Source organism: Balaenoptera ricei, chromosome 13 (genome assembly GCF_028023285.1).
Source record: "Balaenoptera ricei isolate mBalRic1 chromosome 13, mBalRic1.hap2, whole genome shotgun sequence".
Classification (NCBI taxonomy): Eukaryota; Metazoa; Chordata; class Mammalia; order Artiodactyla; family Balaenopteridae; genus Balaenoptera; species Balaenoptera ricei.
Genome location: NC_082651.1, coordinates 5,870,312 through 5,892,314, shown reverse-complemented (window position 1 = coordinate 5,892,314; position 22,003 = coordinate 5,870,312). Strand labels below are relative to the sequence as shown.

General features: G+C 43.3%; 1 protein-coding gene and 1 non-coding gene across 3 annotated transcripts in view; one reads left to right on the top strand and one right to left on the bottom strand.

Annotated features, from left to right (window-relative positions):
- Positions 1 to 4,280: 4,280 nt before the first annotated feature.
- The window catches only part of IL1R1 (interleukin 1 receptor type 1), a 94,097-nt gene continuing 76,374 nt past the window's right edge, over positions 4,281 to 22,003 (top strand). For both annotated transcript variants that reach the window (XM_059942361.1, XM_059942357.1), the window contains exon 1: positions 4,281 to 4,574. The gene's annotated coding sequence lies outside the window, so the exon portion shown is untranslated. The remainder of the gene's footprint in view (positions 4,575 to 22,003) is intronic.
- Positions 8,323 to 8,405, bottom strand: LOC132347132 (small nucleolar RNA SNORD86). The gene has a single exon (XR_009497091.1). It is a non-coding gene; the product is annotated as a small nucleolar RNA SNORD86 (small nucleolar RNA).

Below are 22,003 nucleotides of genomic sequence, written 5' to 3'. Positions count from 1 at the left end.
TTGTCTCTTGTTACATTTCCTATTGTTAGATTTGGCCATGGCTCCATCCTCATGGGATCTTTTGGGATCCTGATTTGCTCACTCTGTGAATTCAAAGTCCATTTTAAGTGCTGGTCTCCCATCACGTGGTGAGCTGGGCCCTCATGTTGTAGAACTCACTCTGCAGATCCCAATTCCCTTCCCAATCTCCGGCTTGGGTTTGTGGCCCTCTGTTGTCCTGCACTCGTGACCCCTGGAAATATTACCACTTCCACACTCTCTGGGGTTTTTTTGCCCATGCTCACTTGGTAATTTTTTTTGGCTTCAGATTTCAGTTTTGCTTTTTAGTCCTGAATTTGCTTTTTTTGGCAGGGGGGAATATATCCCTTCCAACCACCCTTACCTCCTCTACTCTTGACTTGCTGCAGCTGGAGGGTGACCGTGAACTTGTCCACACCCATCCTAGCTGCCTCTTTTCTGGGAGGGACCAAGTATGGCACCCGAGGTTGTCCACTGGTGACCACTCTTCACATTAACCCATTTGTCATGGAGTATGGGCGTTTAGGAGAGTGTCCAACTCTACTAAGTGTATTCTTCATCTTGCTTACAAGAAAGAGGTTTGAAATGCTTTCATGAAATCCTGATTCATTAAATTCACAGTATTCTGCCTAATCTCCACCTCTCTAGCCCCATCGAATACAAGATTAAATGAGCTTCACCAGACTTGGTTCATTCTTAGTCACTTCATGCTTTCTCTTAGTGATCATGGCTTCATTGAGTGCTAAAGACGATCGCTGTAATAATTCATCTAGAATCTTTCCTGTTCACTAATCTGTGCTTGCACAACCCCTCAGACCCAGTGATGGATGTGGGAGCTGTCTGGAGGTAGGCAGTATTAAGGGTTAAGTATTAAGTATTCTCCTAAGAGGCTTGGTAGGAGGCTGGAAGACAGAGTGTGACTTAGTGGTCTGGGAGAGTCATGGAGATGATCTGTTTATGTGTCATTGCCTGGAACAGGAGTGAAATCAGCCAGATCCTCCCGGGGCATAACCAAAAGGTCACAAGGCAGCCATTGTGTATAGCATGTTAACTCTTTAGCTGAAAGGGACAAGGGTTAAACTAACAAAATGTGCCCCTGGAAGGCACTTCAGAGAACATTTAGATCAGTGCTCCTCAGACTTTACTGCTCACACGTGTCACGTGGGGAATCTTATTAAAATGCCGATTCTGAGTCAGTCGTTCTGGGGTGGGGCCTGAGAGTCTACATTTCTAGTGCATTCCTTGATGATGTCTCAGGCCTGTGGGCACACTTTGTGTAGCAAGGATTTAGATTATACTGTATTTTTTTCCAGATGTAGAAACTGAAGTGCAGAGAGGCAAAGTGGTTTCCCCAAAGCCACATCCATGAAGTTAGAGCAGGCTCTTTCATCCAGGTCTCCTGGGGCCCAGGTCTAACTACAAAATTAATTACCAGATTGCTGGACCTAGTAAAGCAGGGTTTACCACCCTTTCTTAAGGACCCGTAGTACGTGGCAGGACAGGCAAGGTCAGATTCCAGGTATGGACATGCTTGCCTGAAGGCACACACGCAAGCACACACATGCACATGCATGCACACACACGCACACACACGTTGTATGTGCTTTGCATTCTCCTTTCTCATCGATTATGATGTGTAGGAAACACATGGATTAAGGAAACACATGGAGCAATGGGTTACAGTCACATTAAAGATATTCTTAAATGCAGATCCATTCTGAATGTGTAAACTTTTCCATAAAAATATTACGGGAAAATATATGAGTTATTTCTGACCTATTAAGTATAAATATAGATCTCTGACCTATTAAGTATAAATACAGATGGAGTTCTGCAAAGACCATGTCGCTGATAAAATCGCATCATAATGACGTCTTCTGAGAGTTTCCATGGTAAAAGCTGCGGGCTTGGCTCAGTGAGCGCTGTGCTCCGGACTTTGTAAAGGACATTGGAGTTTGGAGATTTTCCATGAACTTCTGGTACTGAACTTTTATTGCCAACTGTGACAATTTGTTTTCCCTGAACTCTGCCGGGGAGGACTAAGCAACTGACAAAACCCAGGCAGGAGTGTGTGTGTGTGCATGTGTGTGCGTGTGTGTCTCCTTGTTGAGAAGCGGGAAAGAGGAAGGGAGACGTTGTCTGGAGTGGAAAAGAGGGTCAGAAAAATCCTGGAAACAAAATCTTTCCTCTCCACTAAATGTTCAGTAAAGAGAAACTGATTAGGGAAAACTTGGGAAAACAAACTCCTATTTTGGGGCAAATACCTAGGGTGGGTTAAGCCTGCTAGTGTCTTGCCCATGGCCTCCCTATCAACTGGGTAGTAAGTTTCTTGGGGACAAAAGCTGGGTCTTCCTGATCTTTTGTTGTTGTTCTTCTTCTTCCAAAGAGCATTGAGAGGGTCTTGCCTTCAGTGGAAGCCAGAAGCATCTTCAGTGAAATATCATTCACCTTCCAGCGTTAGTAGCACCTGGCCAGCAACGTGGGCGGTGCTAGTGTGTTTCTAAGGATCTAAAGGCTCAGACCAGCAAGGCTGCCCCTGGGGCTGGGGGTGGATTAGGCCTCCGAAAGCCTCTGCTACTCCACATTGGAGGAAGGGTGGAAAGTTCCCCCAGCCCCCGACATTTGAGGGTATCTCCGCTTTTTCAGTGAGGTTATGTCTTTAGCAGTCTGTTGACGCACCAGATGGCCTAGGCCTGAATAGTCACGTGATAGGTAGGCTAAAAATGTCAGCAAAACCTCTACAGGAATGTTACCTTAACCTCAAGACCATTCTGCTTATTCTTAATGTTGAAAGTCCTGTCTACCGCTCAGGTGGAAACATTTGATCTCTCAGTTAAAGCTCATTAGTCTACCAATTAGTCACAGCTACTTGTAATCATTTAGCATGGGAAAACATTCTGGGAGGCGCTCTGGAAAGGATACGGAGAAGGGTGAGGAAATTGCACTCTCCCTGAGTACATACTCTCTGTTCACAAATATTGATAAATAGCACAGGTCCCTGGAAAGACTCAAAGAGCAAGGCCAGGTTGGGCTCCACCCTGCCTGGCTGAGGGAATCTCGGGGAAAGTACTTACCTTTTCCATGCCTCAGTTGCCTTATCTGTAAAATGGGCTTAAAGAATTTACAGTTCCTAGAAAAACGCCTGATACATAAGAAGTGCCCACCCTTGCTGTCTCTCTGTTATTATCATGGAGAGAAGATTGGATTCAGAGCAGGCAGCGTCGCCCCAGGGTGCAGTAGGGGGCATGCGTGAGTGAACCGTGGTGAAGACCGGAAGTGCGGGGAGGGGGACGAAGAGGAGGGGGAGCGTTGTGCGTGTTGTGACATCACGTTCAAGAGGAGAAGGGGAGACGGGGCAGGCTGGTGGCTGTAGGGCACGTGCAAACACAGGTTTGAACGTTGTCTTCTGGAGAGAGTCGTGCCCCATCCAGGTTGGCGCGGGGGGTTCTTTTAAAGGGCGGTGGGGAAAAGCGGACAGGTATGCGGAGGTAGCTGCGGGAGGGCCTTGGATGCCAGGAGAGGAGCTTTGGCCGTTTTGGTCCTTGCGCTGCAGACTCTGAGTACGGCTCTGATAGGCGCGGCCCGTGCTGTGTTGAGAACGTGAACTTGGATGCGGGGCGCAGGAGGGGCCGTGAGAGAAAACAGAAGAGGGATTCGGCTGCACAGTCCTCTCGGGGATGCGCCAGGCTGCCGCGAATGGAAGCCAGAGGCTCTGGCTACGTTTCCCCGAATCCTCCCTGCCCTGATGGATTTTGAGCCCAGGGGTGACCCTTGGGTCTCCTCGCCTCCAGCATGCTGAGAAGAGATCCCTGCAGTGTCCCCAGGGCACATGGCAGGGGCGGTGGTCACGGTAGGAAGAGGCCCTGCGTCTGAAACATGCAAAGACCTGAATGAAAGGTCCTGCAGCATCGCCAGGAACTCCCATCTGTGGATGTCATTACAAGAGGCTTGGGAGGTTGGCAGAAGAGGGAGGGCATAGGAGAACCCAGGCCTGGCCTGGACTGGACTGGTCCAGATTCTGATGACAGAAACTGTGACAGACGGGACGTCTGTGGGCCAGCCTTGCCCAGGTTTATGGCTCAGTCATTTGAGAAGAGAGACGCAGCCTGTGGACTGTTCGGAGTGAGTTCTCCGTGCAGAGTGTGGTATTTCGAAAGGGCTTGGCACGTTTTCTGAATGCTTCTGGCTGCCTGCCGGGCTCAGAGTTTCCTGTTTCTAGTTCCCCACATGTGTCACAGCTGAGGATTAAAGCCCTAAGAGGCCTCACCGGAGCCCACTTTCTCCTTTCTCTCAGCCTCTGCGCAGCTGGGTCTCCTGACAAAGCTGTGAGACATCCCTCTCCTACGTACAGACCAGACCCAAAGCTCTTTGGGAAAGAAAAACGCAATTAGCAACTCCATCCCGGGCTGACTTCTAAATGCACTTTTGTTTTTAATAACCACCGTCAAACTCAGCGGGCTCCAACCAGGGAAAGAAACCCTGCGGGCTGACCCTGACTTACCACCTCCCTTGGGGCCAGCCGTTCCCAAAGCCTCCAACCATAAGGAAAGGGGACGGTAAGATGATTGATTTGCACTTTGGTTTTCGTTTCTGTATTTTTTTCCCCTCCTTTTCCCTTTGTTTAGTTATACACTGATGAAGTATTTAAGAGGGGCAAATGGAATCTGATAAAACTGACAATGTCATGCTGTTTGTTGAGACAAGATTTGAAGGATTTCTTGGAGTTATGTGGCTCTGTAGGCATAGTTAACCCTAAGTGTGTCTGTGAGCCCTATTAAAAGATCACCTATGATTACATATGTTTTATTCCATGGAAGATTTACTATGAAATATGTGGGAGATATATTTTATGAGTATATACCACCTATAAGTCATCAATAGTTATGTGTCTTTTGGTAAATCACGAGGTTTAACTGAAGGATATTGTAAAGTCCTTTTAAAATGCTGTAGTAGATGTTAGAATTAAGACATTTTATGACTTTCCTTTATGCTTCTACAGTTCTAGAGGGGCATAACCTGGGCCCGTGTTTGGGTGAAGGCATTGCATTGCTATAAACAGACATCACCGATTGCATTTAAAATTATAATATATCGTATTAGCAAGATTTGTGCATGCTTCCTTCCATAAGAGCTTACAATGGAATCTTTTTTTTTTTTTAACATCTTTATTGGAGTATAATTGCTTTACAGTGGTGTGTTAGTTTCTGCTTTATAACAAAGTGAATCAGCTATACATATAACATATATCCCCATATCTCCTCCCTCTTGCGTCTCCCTCCCATCCTCCCTATCTCACCCCTCTAGGGGTCACAAAGCACAGAGCTGATCTCCCTGTGCTATGCGGCTGCTTCCCACTAGCTATCTATTTTACATTTGGTAGTGTATATATGTCCATGCCACTTTCTCACTTCGTCCCAGCTTACCCTTCCCCCTCCCTGTGTCCTCAAGCCCATTCTCTATGTCTGTATCTTTATTCCTGTCCTGCCCCTAGGTTCTTCAGAAACTTTTTTTTTTTTTTTAGATTCCATATATATGTGTTAGCGTACGGTATTTGTTTTTCTCTTTCTGACTTACTTCACTCTGTATGACAGACTCTAACTCAATCCACCTCACTACAAATAACTCCATTTCGTTTCTTTTTATGGCTGAGTAATATTCCATTGTATATGTGTGCCACATCTTCTTTATCCATTCATGTGTCAATGGACACTTAGGTTGCTTCCATGTCCTGGCTATTGTAAATAGAGCTGCAATGAACATTGTGGTACATGACTCTTTCTGAATTATGGTTTTCCCAGGGTATATGCCCAATATTGGGATTGCTGGGTCATATGGTAGTTCTATTTTTAGTTTTTTAAGGCCCCTCCATGCTGTTCTCCATAGTGGCTGTATCAACTTACATTCCCACCAACAGTGCAAGAGGGTTCCCTTTTCTCCACACCCTCTCCAGCATTTATTGTCTGTAGATTTTTTGATGATGGCCATTCTGACTGGTGTGAGGTGATAGCTCATTGTATTTTTGATTTGCATTTCTCTAATGATTAGTGATGTTGAGCATCCTTTCATGTTTTTGTTGGCAATCTGTATATCTTCTTTGGAGAAATGTCTATTTAGGTCTTCTGCCCATTTTTGGATTGGGTTGTTTGTTTCTTTGATATTGAAGCTGCATGAGCTGCTTGTATATTTTGGAGATTAATCCTTTGCCCATTGCTTCATTTGCAAATATTTTCTCCCATTCTGAGGGTTTTCTTTTCATCTTGTTTATGTTTTCCTTTGCTGTGCAAAAGCTTTTAAGTTTCATTAGGTCCCATTTATTTTTGTTTTTATTCCCATTTCTCTAGGAGGTGGATCAAAAAGGATCTTGCTGTGATTTATGTCACAGAGTGTTCTGCCTACGTTTTCCTCTAAGAGTTTTATAGTGCCTGGCCTTACATTTAGGTCTTTAATCAATTTTGAGTTTATTTTTGTGTATGGTGTTAGGGAGTGTTCTAATTTCATTCTTTTACATGTAGCTGTCCAGTTTTCCCAGCACCACTTACTGAAGAGGCTGTCTTTTCTCCATTGTATATTCTTGCCTCCTTTATCAAAAATAAGGTGACCATATGGGCATGGGTTTATCTCTGGGCTTTCGAACCTGTTCCATTGATCTCTATTACTGTTTTTGTGCCAGTACCATTACTGTCTTGATTACTGTAGCTTTGTAGTATAGTCTGAAGTCAGGGAGCCTGATTCCTCCAGCTCCATTTTTCTTTCTGAAGATTGCTTTGGCTATTTGGGGTCTTTTGTATTTCCATACAAATTGTAAATTTTTTGTTCTAGTTCTGTGAAAAATGCCTTTGGTAGTTTGGTGGGTATTGCATTGAATCTGTAGATTGCTTTGGGTAGTAGAGTCATTTTCACAATGTTGATTCTTCCAATCCAAGAACATGGTATATCTCTCCATCTGTTTGTAACGTCTTTAATTTCTTTCATCAGTGTCTTATAGTTTTCTGCATACAGGTCTTTTGTCTCCTTGGGTAGGTTTATTCCTAGGTATTTTATTCTTTTTGTTGCAATGATAAATGGGAATGTTTCCTTAATTTCTCGTTCAGATTTTTCATCATTAGTGTATAGGAATGCAGGAGATTTCTGTGCATTAATTTTGTATCCTGCAACTTTACCAAATTCATTGATTAGCTCTAGTAGTTTTCTGGTAGCATCTTTAGCATTCTCTATGTATAGTATCATGTCATCTGCAAACAGTGACAGCTTTAATTCTTCTTTTCCGATTTGAATTCCTTTTATTTCTTTTTCTTCTCTGATTGCTGTGGCTAAAACTTCCAAAATTATGTTGAATAATAGTGGTGAGAGCGGACAACCTTGTCTTGTTCCTGATCTTAGAGGAAATGGTTTCAGTTTTTCACCACTGAGAACGATGTTGGCTGTGGGTTTGTCATATATGGCCTTTATTATGTTGAGGTAAGTTCCCTGTATGCCTACTTTCTGGAGGGTTTTTATCATAAATGGGTGTTGAATTTTGTCAAAAGCTTAAACCATTAACCAGACTCATCAAGAAAAAAAGGGAGTAGACTCAAATCAATAGAATTAGAAATGAAAAAGGAGAAGTAACAACTGACACTGCAGAAATACAAAGGATCATGAGAGATTACTACAAGCAACTATATGCCAGTAAAATGGACAACCTGGAAGAAATGAACAAATTCTTAGAAAAGCACAACCTTCCAAGACTGAACCAGGAAGAAATAGAAAATATAAAGAGACCAATGACAAGCACTGAAATTGAGACTGTGATTAAAAATCTTCCAACAAACAAAAGCCCAGGACCAGATGGCTTCAGAGGCGAATTCTATCAAACATTTAGACAAGAACTAACACCTATCCTTCTCAAACTCTTCCAAAATATAGCAGAGGGAGGAACACTCCCAAACTCATTCTACGAGGCCACCATCACCCTGATGCCAAAACCGGACAGAGATGTCACAAAGAAAGAAAACTACAGGCCAATATCACTGATGAACATAGATGCAAAAATCCTCAACAAAATATTAGCAAACAGAATCCAACAACATTAAAAGGATCATACACCATGATCAAGTGGGGTTTACCCCAGGAATGCAAGGATTCTTCAATATATGCAAATCAATCAATGTGATAAACCATATTAACAAATTGAAGGAGAAAAACCATATGATCATCTCAATAGATACAATGGAATCTTAAAAGCTTGAGCATGGTTGTTGTTGTTGCTGTTTGTTTTTATTTTTATTGGGCTCTGAAAACTTGGTCCCTTTGCTGGGCCTAGGGAATCACTCAGACACTAGGACTGGCCATCACCCCCAGAGCAGAGGCCTTTATAGCTCAGGGAGCCCTGGTCAGCCAGCACTGTTTTGAGCATGCTTTTTCAGAGGCTTTGAAAATGTTACATCTGGAGTTGCAAGGAAGACTGTTGGCTCTCAGAGTTTGGTCAACATTGCCTTGTATTTCTTATTGGACACCCTTGACCACCCTGAACTTGTCCTCTTATTGGACACCCTTGACCTCATTATGTCCTATAATAATGTTGTTGTGTGAAAGAATAAGAAAATGGGACAGAATCTGAGATATTAAAGAAAGGAAGGAAGAAAACAAAAATGAGGTTAACCATTCAATTCAATTCAACTTAAAACTTCCTCTTGCTCTTATGCCAAATGTGACTTTGCACTGTGGGTGTGAGGGTGTGAAGGGCTGGATGGTGGGAAGGACATTTCAAAAGGTGCAGCGAGTGACTAACTGGTTTGGTGAATCACCATGTCCACCCACAGGCGACTGGAGGCCACCATGTGTGTGCTGGAGGCTGGGGGGATATCTGTGGTCACGGGAAACGTGTGGATAGTTGGGGAAAGGGAGGAGACATACCATCTGGAAGGAGTAGGGATGCTTCTCGAGATGAATTTGATCTTCCTAATAGTGGTGATGAAATTTCTTTTATTTTTATTTATTTAAAAATGTAATTTTTAGAGTTTCTTCAACATTTATTCCAATTTGCTTTATATTATTATACTTCTAATAGTTTTTCACAGTTATTTAAATTTAAAAGTTAACTTATAAATTAGTGCATTTTTTTTTTTTTAATTTTTATTGGAGTATAGTTGATTTAATGTTGTGTTAGTTTCAGGTGTATAGCAGAGTGAATCAGTTATACATATATCCACTCTTTTTTAGATTCTTTTCCCATATAGGTCATTACAGAGTGTTGAGTAGAGTTCCCTGTGCTATACGGTAGGTTCTTATTATCTATTTTATATATAGTAGTGTGTATATGTCAATCCCAATCTCCCAACTTATCACTCTCCCCTCCTTCCCCCCAGTAACTGTAAGTTTGTTTTCTACATCTGTGGCTCTATTTCTGCTTTGTAAATAAGTTCATTTGTAATTTTTTTTTAGATTACACATATAAGTGATATCATATGATAAAAAGGTATTTTTTATTGAAGTATTGTTGATTTAGAATGTTTCAGGTGTACAGCAAAGTGGTTCAGTTATACACATATATCTATTCTTTTTAAGATTCTTTTCCATTATTGGTTATTACAAGATATCCAGTATAGTTCCCTGTGCTATACAGTAGGACATTGTTGATTATCTATTTTATATATAGTAGTGTATATCTGTTAATCCCAAATTCCCAGTTTATCTCTCCCCCCTGCTTTCCCCTTTGGTAACCATAAGTTTTTTTTTTCTATGTAAGTCTATTACTGTTTTGTAAAGTAGTTCATTTGTATCATTTTTTTTTAAGATTCCACATATAAGTGATATAATATGATATTTGTCTTTCTCTGTCTGACTTCACTTAGTATGATAATCTCTAGGTCCATCCATGTTGCTGCAAATGGCATTATTTCATTCTTTTCTTATGGCTAAGTAATATTCCATTGTATAAATATACCACATCTTCTTTATCCATTCATCTGTCGACGAGTAGTGATGAATTCTAAAAGATGCTTATGGCCTGTCTCTACTCAACATTCAGTTGTTTTTTTAAAAAATTTATTTTATTTATTTATTATTTTTGGCTGCGTTGGGTCTTCGTTGCTGCGCGCGGGCTTTCTCTAGTTGCGGCGAGCGGGGGCTACTCTTCGGTGCGCTGAGCAGGCTTCTCATTGCGGTGGCTTCTCTTGTTGCGGAGCATGGGCTCTAGGCGCGTGGGCTTCAGTAGTTGTGGCGCACGGGCTTCAGTAGTTGTGGCTTGAGGACTCTAGAGCGCAGGCTCAGTAGTTGTGGTGCACAGGCTTAGTTGCTCCGCGGCATGTGGGATGTTCCCGGACCAGGACTCGAACCCGTGTCCCCTGCATTGGCAGGCGGACTCCCAACCACTGCGCCACCAGGGAAGTCCCAACATTCAGTTTTTAGTCTTTAACCTACAAACCCTTTTGGGCACTGTTAACATGCTGAGGAGAGAAATTCCACAGGCGAGGTCATGGAGTGGCTATGATCCACTTCTAAAATATAACCTTTAAAAACGTACACAGACAGCACATGCTCATGGTCAAAAATAAAATTTAAAAACAATACATAGAGATAAATGAAAAAGGTGAAACGTAAAAACCTAACATTGTGAGATAAATACTGTTAGTATTTTGGTGGGTATGGTTTTCTCTGAACACATTTACATTTTTGAAAAAACATGCTTGTACTGTACGTGATGTTTTATCACCTGCTTTTCCCTTTCAGCAATGTGCTGTGAGCGTTTGGCCATGCTAATGAATTTCTTCCTACAAAAGCTTTTTAATCATATTACACAGATGATTTGTTAAATCATGTTGGTATATTTGATTTTTTTCTTTTCTATTATTAACATTCCCCAAACTAACGTTCCTATAGGGAAACCTATGCATCTCTTCCTGATTATTTCCTTGGAATAAATTCCCAGAGGTCAAAGGGCACGAGCGTATTTGAAGCTCTTGCTTCTGTTACTAAATTTTTCTAGGAAAGTACTAGTCATGTATACTCCCTCCAGTAGTGTATGGACACCCTTTTCTCACACTTTCACCAGCACTGGGTTTTTCACCTTTTTTTTTTTTTCTAAAGTGTACTAACCTGATAACTGGCCAAGAGTGTTTTGTTGTCTTAATTTGCTTCAAGGACACTTTTTGTGAAACCTTCTGGCTTCCCATTCTGCCCCTTTGGGTTCCGCTTCTTGTCTTTTTTTGGTTACATTATCAAAACAATCCCCTCTCACAGTAACTTTTGCCAACCTAATTTCTGAGGCCTTTGACCTCATTTGATGTGTCTCAGCAAGTCCGCCCAGAGTGTGTGGGAGTCGAATGCTTTTGCTCTGACTTTTTAATTTACCATTTGAGCAACTGAGGGCAAACCTCAGTCTTTATGATTTTATCTCCTTTTATCTCTACAATTTAGAGGTAAGGACTGACTTTCCGCTCCACCACATGATCCGACTGGGAAGATAAAGAGAAAAGCTAGAGGAATGTTCTTTAAATAGAAAGAAAGTAAAAATACCAAATGCTACTATTACTAGTGTTAATATGAAGTTTATTTATAGCCTCACCTTATAGAGTATCTAGTTTTGGGAGAGCTGGGTGCTGGCATTTTGACAATGTCTTCTAATTCTAAACTTGGAAAGTTGTGCGTGTTACAACATGTTTCTTGGTTCCCAGGTTCAGTAGCACATGGACATACTTTAGATTAAAAACAGGTTTTATTTTGTTGCCTATCTATCTCATCCGCACATGGGATAATATGCCATTCTTCTCATATTGCGTTTTCACCATCCACTTGCTTTACTCTGATCCCCAGTGAGAGCTTCTGAAAGGTAGGGACTGATTTTATGTGTTTCTCTCTCTCCTGGGCCTGGTTTGGGGTCTGACACCCTGTGAGGGCTTGATGAACGTTTCTCGCATGAGTCAGCGGAAGGGAGCTAGGAACCTTTTTACCCAACTCTGCAGGGAAATGAATATCCCCAAAAGGAATTACAGAGGATTTAAAAATGGAGCTTTATCTGGGGCATATTGATTGTTTTCTTGGTTTAGTTTAGTGTGGGTTGGTTTCTGTTTCTACTGAGTAAGACTTTAATGCTCTTAATGGATGTTAAGCAAATGAATACAAACCCAGGGTAGAATCAGGAAAACGGAGATCGCAGCTTTTGTAAGTGCAAGTCCCATGGACTTGGCATGTATGGAAAGCTTTGCAGGAGGTACAGGGTTTCACTCTGACCCTCAGCTCAGTGGTCGGTTGTTAAAATTGGGATCAAATGAACATTTAGCAATGGTTTGAACCTGGTATTGAATAAGTAACGATGATGGCAAATGACCAATAGAGCACTTTCTACGTGTGAGACCTGGTTCTAAGTGCCCTGTGTACGAGGTAGTCTTTATTATTATCTTACTTTGCAGACTAAGAAATGTAAGTGCAGGGACGTGATTTGCCTAAAGTCACATCAGTACTTAGTGCACAACTGGGATTCATGACACGGTCTCATTCTAGGGAGAATAAATGAATAAAAACACATAGTTTGTGTGCTTTTGAATAGATAACGCACAGTTTAAAGGCTTTAAAAAGGTTATTCAGCAAACTCTTTCCCTCTTTCTCACCAGTAGGTTGATAGTTAATAGTTTCTTCCACCTCTTTGACCCTGTATTAGTCGGGGCTCTCTCTCTGGAGAACCAATAGGAGATTGATATATATGTAGATATGTAGGTATCGATATAGCTATATCAGTCTCCTCTTGGTTATATATGTGTCTATCTGTCTCTATGTATCTGTCTAGGAATAGACTTATTATAAGGTGTGGATTGGCTTATGCCATCATGGAGACTTGAGAAGTCCCAGGATCTGCCGTCTACAAGCTGTAGACCAAGGAAAGCAGATGGTGTAGTTAGAAGGTTGAGAGTTAGAGAGCAATGGTGTAGACACCTGTCTAGTCTGAAGGCCTAAGAACCAGGAGTGCCAAGGGCAGGAGAAGATCGACATCCTCACTCAAGTTGTCAGGCAGAGTTAATTCAACCTTCCTCTGCCTTTTTGCTCTATTTAGGCCCCCAAAGGATTGGATGGGGCCCATCCACACTGCGGAGGGCCATTTGCTTTACTCAGTTCACCAATTCAGGTGCTAATCTCTTCCAGAAACACCCTCACAGACACACCAGCTATCTGGGCATCCCATGGTCCAGTCCAGTTGACACATAAAATTAATCATCACACATGCCAATGATGTAGACTCATCTGTACCTGGTTCTAAATCTGTATCTAACGAGCTGCTTTTTAACCTTTTGCTGACTAATAAGTTGTTTGCAGTCTTTTGCTATTACAACCAATGTTGCAATGAATAACAAACAGCCGTGCCTGTGTCATTTTGCAGAAGTGCTAGCAAGCGTATTTGTTGGCTAAATTCCTAGAAGTGGCACTGCTGGGTCAGAGGCTTGTGTGCATTTGTGATTTGCCCACCCACCTCCCATCAGGTTATAACAGTTAACACCTCTGCCAGGAATGTTTGAGAAAATGTTTCTCCACACGTCTGCCGACACAGTATGCTAGCAAACTGTGTTTTTTGTTTTTTTGTTTTTTTTTTAGCTTTGGTGATCTTATAGGGGGAAGAGGTTAACTCAGTGTGTTTTCGAATTTTTCATATCTCATATCATAGCTGAGGGGTTTTTTTAGACTATTTTTTTACTTTTTAAAATTTTTATTGGAATGTAGTTGATTTATGATGTTGTGTTAGTTTCAGGTGTACAGCAAAGTGAATCAGTTATACATATACATATATCCACTCTTTTTTAGATTCTTTGCCCATATAGGTCATTGCAGAGTATTGAGACGAGTTCCCTGTGCTATAAAGTAGGTCCTTATTAGTTATCTATTTTATATATAGTAATATGTATATGTCAAGCCCAATCTCCTAATTTATCCACTCCCCCTTATCTCCTGGTAACCATAAGTTTGTTTTCTACATCCGTGACACTACTTCTGTTCTGTAAATAAGTTCATTTGTACCCTTTTTTTAAGATTCCACATATAAACGATATCATATGTTTGTCTTTCTGTGTCTGACTTACTTCACTCAGTATGACAATCTTTAGGTCCATCCATGTTACTGCAAATGGCAATATTCCATTCTTTTTTACGGCTGAGTAATATTCCATTGTATACATGTACCACATCTTCTTTATCCATTCCTCTGCTGATGGACATTTAGGTTGCTTCCATGTCCTGGCTATTGTAAATAGTGCTTCAATGAACACTGGGGTGCATGTATCTTTTTGAATTATGGTTTTCTCCTGGTATATGCCCAGGAGTGGGATTGCTGGGTCATATGGTAGTTCTATTTAGACTTTATTTTTTAAGAGCAGTTTTAAGTTTACAGCAACATTGAGAGGAGGGTACGGAGATTTCCCATATACCCCCTGCCCCACATGTGTATAACCTGCTCCATTATCAGTATGCCCCCCTCCCCAGAGGGATACATTCAGTACAACTGATGAACCTACACTGACACATCATTATCACCCAAAGTCCATAGTTTACCTTAGGGTTCACTCTTGGTGTGGTACATTCTGTGTTTAGACAAATATAGAATGACGTGTATGCATCATTATAGTATCATACAGAGTATTTTCACTGCCCTAAAAGTCCTCTGTGCTCTGCCTGTTCATCCCTCCTCCCACCCGCCCCCTGGCAACTACCGATCTTTTTATTGTCTCTATAATTTCACCTCTTCAGAATGTCATATAATTGGAATCATACACTATGCAGCCTTTTCAGATTGGCTTCTTTTGCTTAGTATTATGCATTGAAGGTTTCATCATGTCTTATCATGGCTTGATAGCTCATTTCTCTTTAGCACTGAATAATATTCCATTGTCTGGATGGACCACTGGTGATTTATCCATTCCCCAACTGAATGATATCTTGGTTGCTTCCAAGTTTTGACAGTTATTAATAAAGCTTCTATAAACATCCATGTGCAGGTTTTTGTGTGGATATAAGTTTTCGACTCCTTTGGGCAAATACCAAGGAGAGTGATTGCAGGATCGTACTGTAAGAGTATGTTTAGTTTGGTGAGAAACTGTCAGACTGTCTTCCAAAGTGGCTGCACTGTTTTGCACCCCGTCCAGCAGTGAATGAGGGTCCCTGGCGCTCCACGTCCTTGACAGCATCTGCCATCAGTGCTGTGGATTTTGGCCGTTCTAATGGGTGTGTAGTGGCATTGAGATTGTTTTAAAACCGGCTGTGATCATAACGATTGTTTTTTTGAGCCTCGTGGGCGTCCAGCCATGGGACGCTGCCGTAGGGCAGGGCACACAGAGGGGCCGGGCAGTAGCCCGAGTCGAGTGTGTGATGAGCGTCGTGAAAGACACAGACAGCTGCTGAGACAGTGGCTAAGGGGCTGGGTCTATGTTACCTGGTGATGGGGGGTCCTTGTGAGGAGGCGTGAGGTCTGAGGCAGAGGGAACAGCGGCATTTGAGCCCTGCAGGGGGGGCAGGAGAAGGTCTGTATGTGGGGGGCTGAGTGAGTGAGAGGGAGCTTGGAGATGGAGATGGGGCCAGATCACGGTGGTGTAGACAGAGATGGGGCCAGATCACGGTGGTGTAGACAGAGATGGGGCCAGATCACGGTGGTGTAGACAGAGATGATGGGGCCAGATCACGGTGGTGTAGACAGAGATGGGGCCAGATCACGGTGGTGTAGACAGAGATGGGGCCAGATCACGGTGGTGTAGACAGAGATGATGGGGCCAGATCACGGTGGTGTAGACAGAGATGGGGCCAGATCACGGTGGTGTAGACAGAGATGGGGCCAGATCACGGTGGTGTAGACAGAGATGATGGGGCCAGATCACGGTGGTGTAGACAGAGATGGGGCCAGATCACGGTGGTGTAGACAGAGATGGGGCCAGATCACGGTGGTGTAGACAGAGATGATGGGGCCAGATCACGGTGGTGTAGACAGAGATGGGGCCAGATCACGGTGGTGTAGACAGAGATGGGGCCAGATCACGGTGGTGTAGACAGAGATGGGGCCAGATCACGGTGGTGTAGACAGAGATGGGGCCATGGGTAAGGAGCTTGGGTTTTATTCTGAACTTCCCAGTCACAGGCTGGGGAGATGGTGCCAGAGTGTGTACAGTCTTACCTCCCAGACCACGAGTGCTCACCTATGTGATATTAGGGAAGCCCAATCCCTGTGCCCAAGCACTGTGGGACGTCGTTGTATTTACCATGAGAGATGGTGGCAGGGCGGACATTTCCACAGGGCTGGCACGCAGGACACTGTGCTGTCTCGCGCAGCCCTGAATTCCTGGGTGCGTGACAAGCGACAGGTGCTTTGCCTGAACGTCGTTGTGGAGACATTCCACAGGCACGCGCTCTGCCTCTCCCAGGCATGAAACTAGGTGTACAGAGGGCATTCTCGCTCATCCCCTCGAGCTTTGCTAAATTAACTGAGGGTTTTGAGAAATGATTCATGAGTGTCCAGTCCGGGCTGAGCTCTGTGCTCGGTGCTTCCAGTATTGAGAGGAGGAGGAGGTGGAGGAGGACGGGAAAACACAGAGGGAGAAAGTGAGCAGCGGCTTCTTACTTTCTTACTTACAGTTTCGAGACAGAATTAATGTCAGTGATCAAAAGGTAGGTGGAGGGGGGCAGCAAAGAGGCCCAGCCGCTTCTGGTTCCAGATGAGAACTCGGGCCTTGCAGACCACTGCGGGGACCTGTTTGGTGCTGGGGAGTCCCTGGGGCTGGAGCTTCTCTTATAGCCTTCTCTGGAGGTGCAGGTAGGGGGTTCCTTCTATCTTTAGAGGTGAAGAATCAAGAGCTTTCCTCAAGGCCACGGGGTGGGCCAAGGATGGAGCTGGGACTAGCCCCTGATTCTGAGCTCTTTGAGGACGCTCTCCAAGCATCCCCAAAAGAGCAAAATTCCTCAGCCTCATCGTTGGGGAAGGCCTGGAGGAGAAGCTCTCTCTCTGCCCCACATCCTCTTTCACTTTGGCCCCTCTGGTTCCATTATTATGGGGCTGCTTGGCTTCCAAGCCTGTAGCATTGGCAGGGCCCTGCAGAAGGGCTGGACCACACCCTCACGTGCCTGATGGTTAAGGCTCTAAGCCCAGAGGTGCTTCTATCTTGTGAAGAAACATAGGGGACCGAGGTCAAGTATTGTTGGTTGGGCTCTCAGGCCCCTATCTAGGGCACAACTGGTCATTTGTGGCCAGAGCAGAGTGGGGACTAGCGCGCGCGCGCGCGTGTGTGTGCAGGTGGTGTGTCTGGATGAAGGCTTCAGGACCTGCCGGTCCAGAAGACGTGTTCAGGGATGCAGGTTTCCATGGAGATAGGACCACCTGGGCAGGAAGTGGGACAGCTGTGAGATCAGTTAACACCTCAGCTAGCTTTGCTTCCTGGTCCAGGGAGAAGAGGGCAGGGTTTGCTCCGGAGGAGAAGGGACTCCACAGATGAGTTCCAGATGCTCAACTCAGACAGAGTGGCCCAATCCAACACAACGTGGGGTGGGGTTGGGACTTGTCCAGTGATAATGATAAGGAGGTAAAAGAGGCAGCCAAAGGAATACTTACAAGGCAGCCAAAGGAATACTTACAAAGGAGAAGTCCAGAAACATATTTATAAAACTTGAACGGCATCTATGCTAATTTCAATTAAAATAAATATTTTAGGATTCATAGATTTTCAGGCTCTTGGTTTTCCAATATCTGTGTTCAATCTGTTCATGACAATGACTAACATTTCAGTGAGAATATTAGCAAGTTGGATGTCTGAAGGCTTCAGACATTCTCCGAATCAATGAACAAATGAACGGTGATGTTGCTATAGAACTAGGCAATGGCGTGATTTTGTCTTTTGTGGAGGTTTGCCTTTTTTATCATTTGAGGGGAAATTATTGGAAGTGGACACACTTATACGTGATCCTCTTTTTTCTGAAGATGCTGAACTTCTTGGCTGAGGTAAGCAGTGTTGGTTTTTTTGACTGTATCCACTCAGCCACTTATGCCAACAATATATTCCAACATGGCTGAAAACCCAACACATTCCACAGCCATGACTAAGACCCCAGAGGTTGATGTGGTCTCCCTCATTCAATTCCTGGACTTAGTGAGAGGGCAGAACTTGACTGGAAATCATGGGACAACTTTTCTCAGACCACTTATTACCTGGATTTCAACTGCTGGCTCTTCGACCTCTTCGCTCTGGGCAGATCTGCCGCCGTCCTGAATGAACCAGGCTCAGCTGTCATCTGGCTCCTCCTGGCGACGTCTGGGTGCTTTACAGACATTACTTGTGCTCTGTACACAGGTTTTACTGTTTTCAATTTGTCCCAAAGGAGGATGGGGGGCAGAGCTAGCAGATTTAGGCAGGTACCATCTCCAGATGGTGGCAGATGAATGACAGAGTCAGGATTTGAACCTGGGTCAGTTGGGCTCCCAAACCTCTTCACGTTTCATTGTGCTGATATGATAACGGGACCCAAAGAAGGGAAATGCTAGTCGATGAATAATTCTTCTTGAGATGTATTTGAACTCATATTTGTATGAGTGCTGAAGCTTTCAGAGTTCGTTCACGTGAGGAACATGATTAAGGCTCCCTTCTACCATTTCTTATGGGAATTTATCGTCCAAGCTGGCACATGTTACCTGTAAGCTAGTTTTTAAAGAAGGCATATGTACAGGGGTTATTTTCTAGCCTCTGAAATGGTCTGTAGATAATATTTAAGCTACAACCAATACAATACATATTATAAAGTAAAAATTCAACTATAATAGGAACTCAACAGATATTTCTCTGGAAGAATTAAACATACCCTGCCTGAAATAGGTGGGAGAAACCTAGTTTCACAGATTGTATCATCTATCTGTTAATGAATAATCTGTACATCAATAAAAGAACAGATAACAAATGTTAATGAGTATGTGGAGAAAAGGGAACATTTGTGCACTGTTGGTGGGAAAGTAAATTGGTGTAGCCACTTTGGAAAACAGTATGGAGGTTCCTCAAAAAATTAAAAATAGAACTACCATATGATCCAGCAATTCCACTACTAGATATATATCCAAAGGAAATGAAATCAGTATCTTAAAGAGATACCTACACTTCCATGTTCATTGCAGCATTATTCATAATAGCCAAGATATGGAAATAATCTAAGTGTCAACAGATGAGTGGATAAAGAAGATGTGGTACATACTGGACATACAATAGAATACTATTCAGCCATGAGAAAGGAAACCCTGCCTTTTGCAAGAACATGGAAGAAGCTTCAGGGTATTAAGCTAAGTGAGATAAGACAGACAGAGGAAGACAAACACTGTACGATATCACTTATATGTGGAATCAAAAAAAGCTGAACTCAGAGAAACAGAGAGTAGAGTGGTATTTGCAGGGGCTGGGGAGTGAGGGAAATGGGGAGATGTTGGTCAAAAGGTACAAACTTCCAGTTATAAGAATAACAAGTTTGGGGATCTAATGTTCAGCATGGTGATTGTAGCTAATATATTGTATTACATACTTGAAAGTCACTAAGAGAGTAGATCTTAAATGTTCTCACCACAAAGAAAGAAGTGGTAATTATGCGATGGGATGGAGGTGTTAGCTAACACTATGGTGGTCATATCTGACGGTATAAAAATGTATCAAATCAACACGTTGTACACCTTAAACTTGCACAATGTTATATGTGAATTATATTTCAATTAAGCTGGGAAACAAACAAACAAAATAATAACCTGTTAAACAATATGCAAAAAATCACAGCATTTCTTTCCTGGGGAGAAAATATATGATTCTAGTCAGAGGTGTTAGAATGGGTACTTTGACTTGTTGATTTAAAAAATCTCATGTGATACTTGCCATGACAACCTCTTTTGAACAAATTTCCCTCAAGGTTTAAGCACTTCTCTAGATTGTCGCAGTGGGTTACTGAGCTGACTCATAAGGAGAAGGAGAGGTTACATTTTTGCTATTGTAATAATGTGGGAAATTACACCCCACATCACTCAGCACACTTGAATATTTCTCATCAACCTCGAATTCTGAGATTTATTTAACTGCAAGATCAGAGTTCTAGATTTTCTTTCCCAGTTGAAATGTTTAAGAAATTTAGGTAATGTGACATAGTATATAAAAACTAGGTTCATAGGAAAGTGAAAAATGCTGGGAGGGTGGCGGAGGAGGGGTGGTGGAGACAGACACTTCCTTTAGTCTGGAACTGATGTCTGGGTCATGAATTATGGTTCCAGGGAAACCTGCTGTGTGTGAATAAACCCCTGAAGTTGGACTCTCTTCCTCTGCCTGGCCCCTGTCGGCCCAGTCGGTGTAGAAAATGGCGTTGCTGCATTAGGGGACCCACTCAGCTATGTACAAATAGAACAAACGTCTACTGACTATGATCGCCCTCTGTGATCTAGGCCAGCCTTTGTCCATCTTGATTGCATGTTGGAATCACCTGGGGAGCCTTAAGCACTACCGGTACCTGGGCCCCACCCCCCAGACGTTCTGATGGCATAGATCTGAGATGCAGCAGACCTGGGCAGAGGGATTTTTAAAAAACTCTCCGGGTGCAGGTGGTGTAATGTGGCTTGAGAATCACTGACCCGGGAAATAGACAGCCGTAGTTTCCGTAATTTACCCAAGTCAACAAGAAGCCAGCTAGAACAAGCCTGTCCTGAGTGATTGCCACATCCCTCTGCTGGGGGAATTTAGGTACATTTCCCAGAAAACTTTGTTCTTGAACATGATCACAGGTTCTCTGTCCCGTCCGTGTGGTCTGAATTTTCTAAGGGACAGTGGGTGTAAGTAGTGTAAATGGAGCCGCTTTCATTTATTCGGCAAAGATTTAAACATCTGCTCTGCTCAAGCTGTGGTCAGTCAGGGAAAGAGCTTACCTTTCAGCATGTGATGAGTATCAAGGAGAGAAGAGCTCAGCCATATGGAGTCCGGGGTGCTGGTGCCACCAGGGACGGGGAGGTGAAGCCAAGGGCTCAGAGGAGGTGGAGATAGTCACCCGTCTCCCCTGGTTGGAAGGGTGGGAAAACCCTAGAATGCCCTCTGAAAGGAGCATACAGTATTGAGGATGGGCCTGGAAGGAGGAGGAAGAAGGATAACAGTCTGGGCAGAGGGAATGAGGGAACAATGGAGAAACTGGCAAGGAGACTGGTATGTGATTTGACCTCAGGCGAGAAGCATCAAGGCAAGGAGGGGAACTTGTCAGAAAGATGGGGTCAGGGAGGCAAGGCGGGTCTGGAATGAGAGCCAGTGGCCTGGCTTCATCCAGAGGAGTGGGAGCCCTGCGGGGGTGGGTTCTGACTGCCAAAGCCCAAGCAAAGGGCAAGTGGGGGTTCGCCTAGCACTATTTATCCAGCTAATCTGGATGCTTTAGAAGAAAAGCCTGTGTTGGTCTAACCATCTCATTTGACAAAGTGGGAAAAACACCCACGTAGGTTCCACACGTCAGTTTTGTGTCCACAGGGTGGGTGGGTTGTTGCATTAGGGTGGTTCAGACTTTTCCTGATTGCTGCCTTATTCATCTCTCCTTTTCTCTAGCTTTGAGCACAACTTCCTTTATTCTTCCCCAGGCCCCCTTCTGAGGGGGAAATTGAAGAGCCTCCCACACATATAATCTTGTTGTCTCAAGTAGTGACAGTGAAACTCTGAGTATAAAAAGAGTCTCTGGTCATTAAGAGGCCTGATGGTTCACACGGTATTTACTTCATTCTTGGCCACATTGACTCTTAAGTAAATATGGTAACTGCTTGTTTAAAGATTCTTTTCACAATACAATAATAACATTGAAAGGTCAGCCAGGTTTTGGCACAAATGGCCAACATGCTTCTGCCAATGATGTTTCTGGATTAATTTTATTGCTTCTAAATGTTCTTCAATGCATTTTGAGAATTTTATTTATAAGAAAGTGCTGTTAGTGGTTCTGTCTAAAAGGGGAGAGGAGAGAGAGCGATTTCCCTATAATTGAGATCACTTTGTCTAAGTCTGATTTTGAA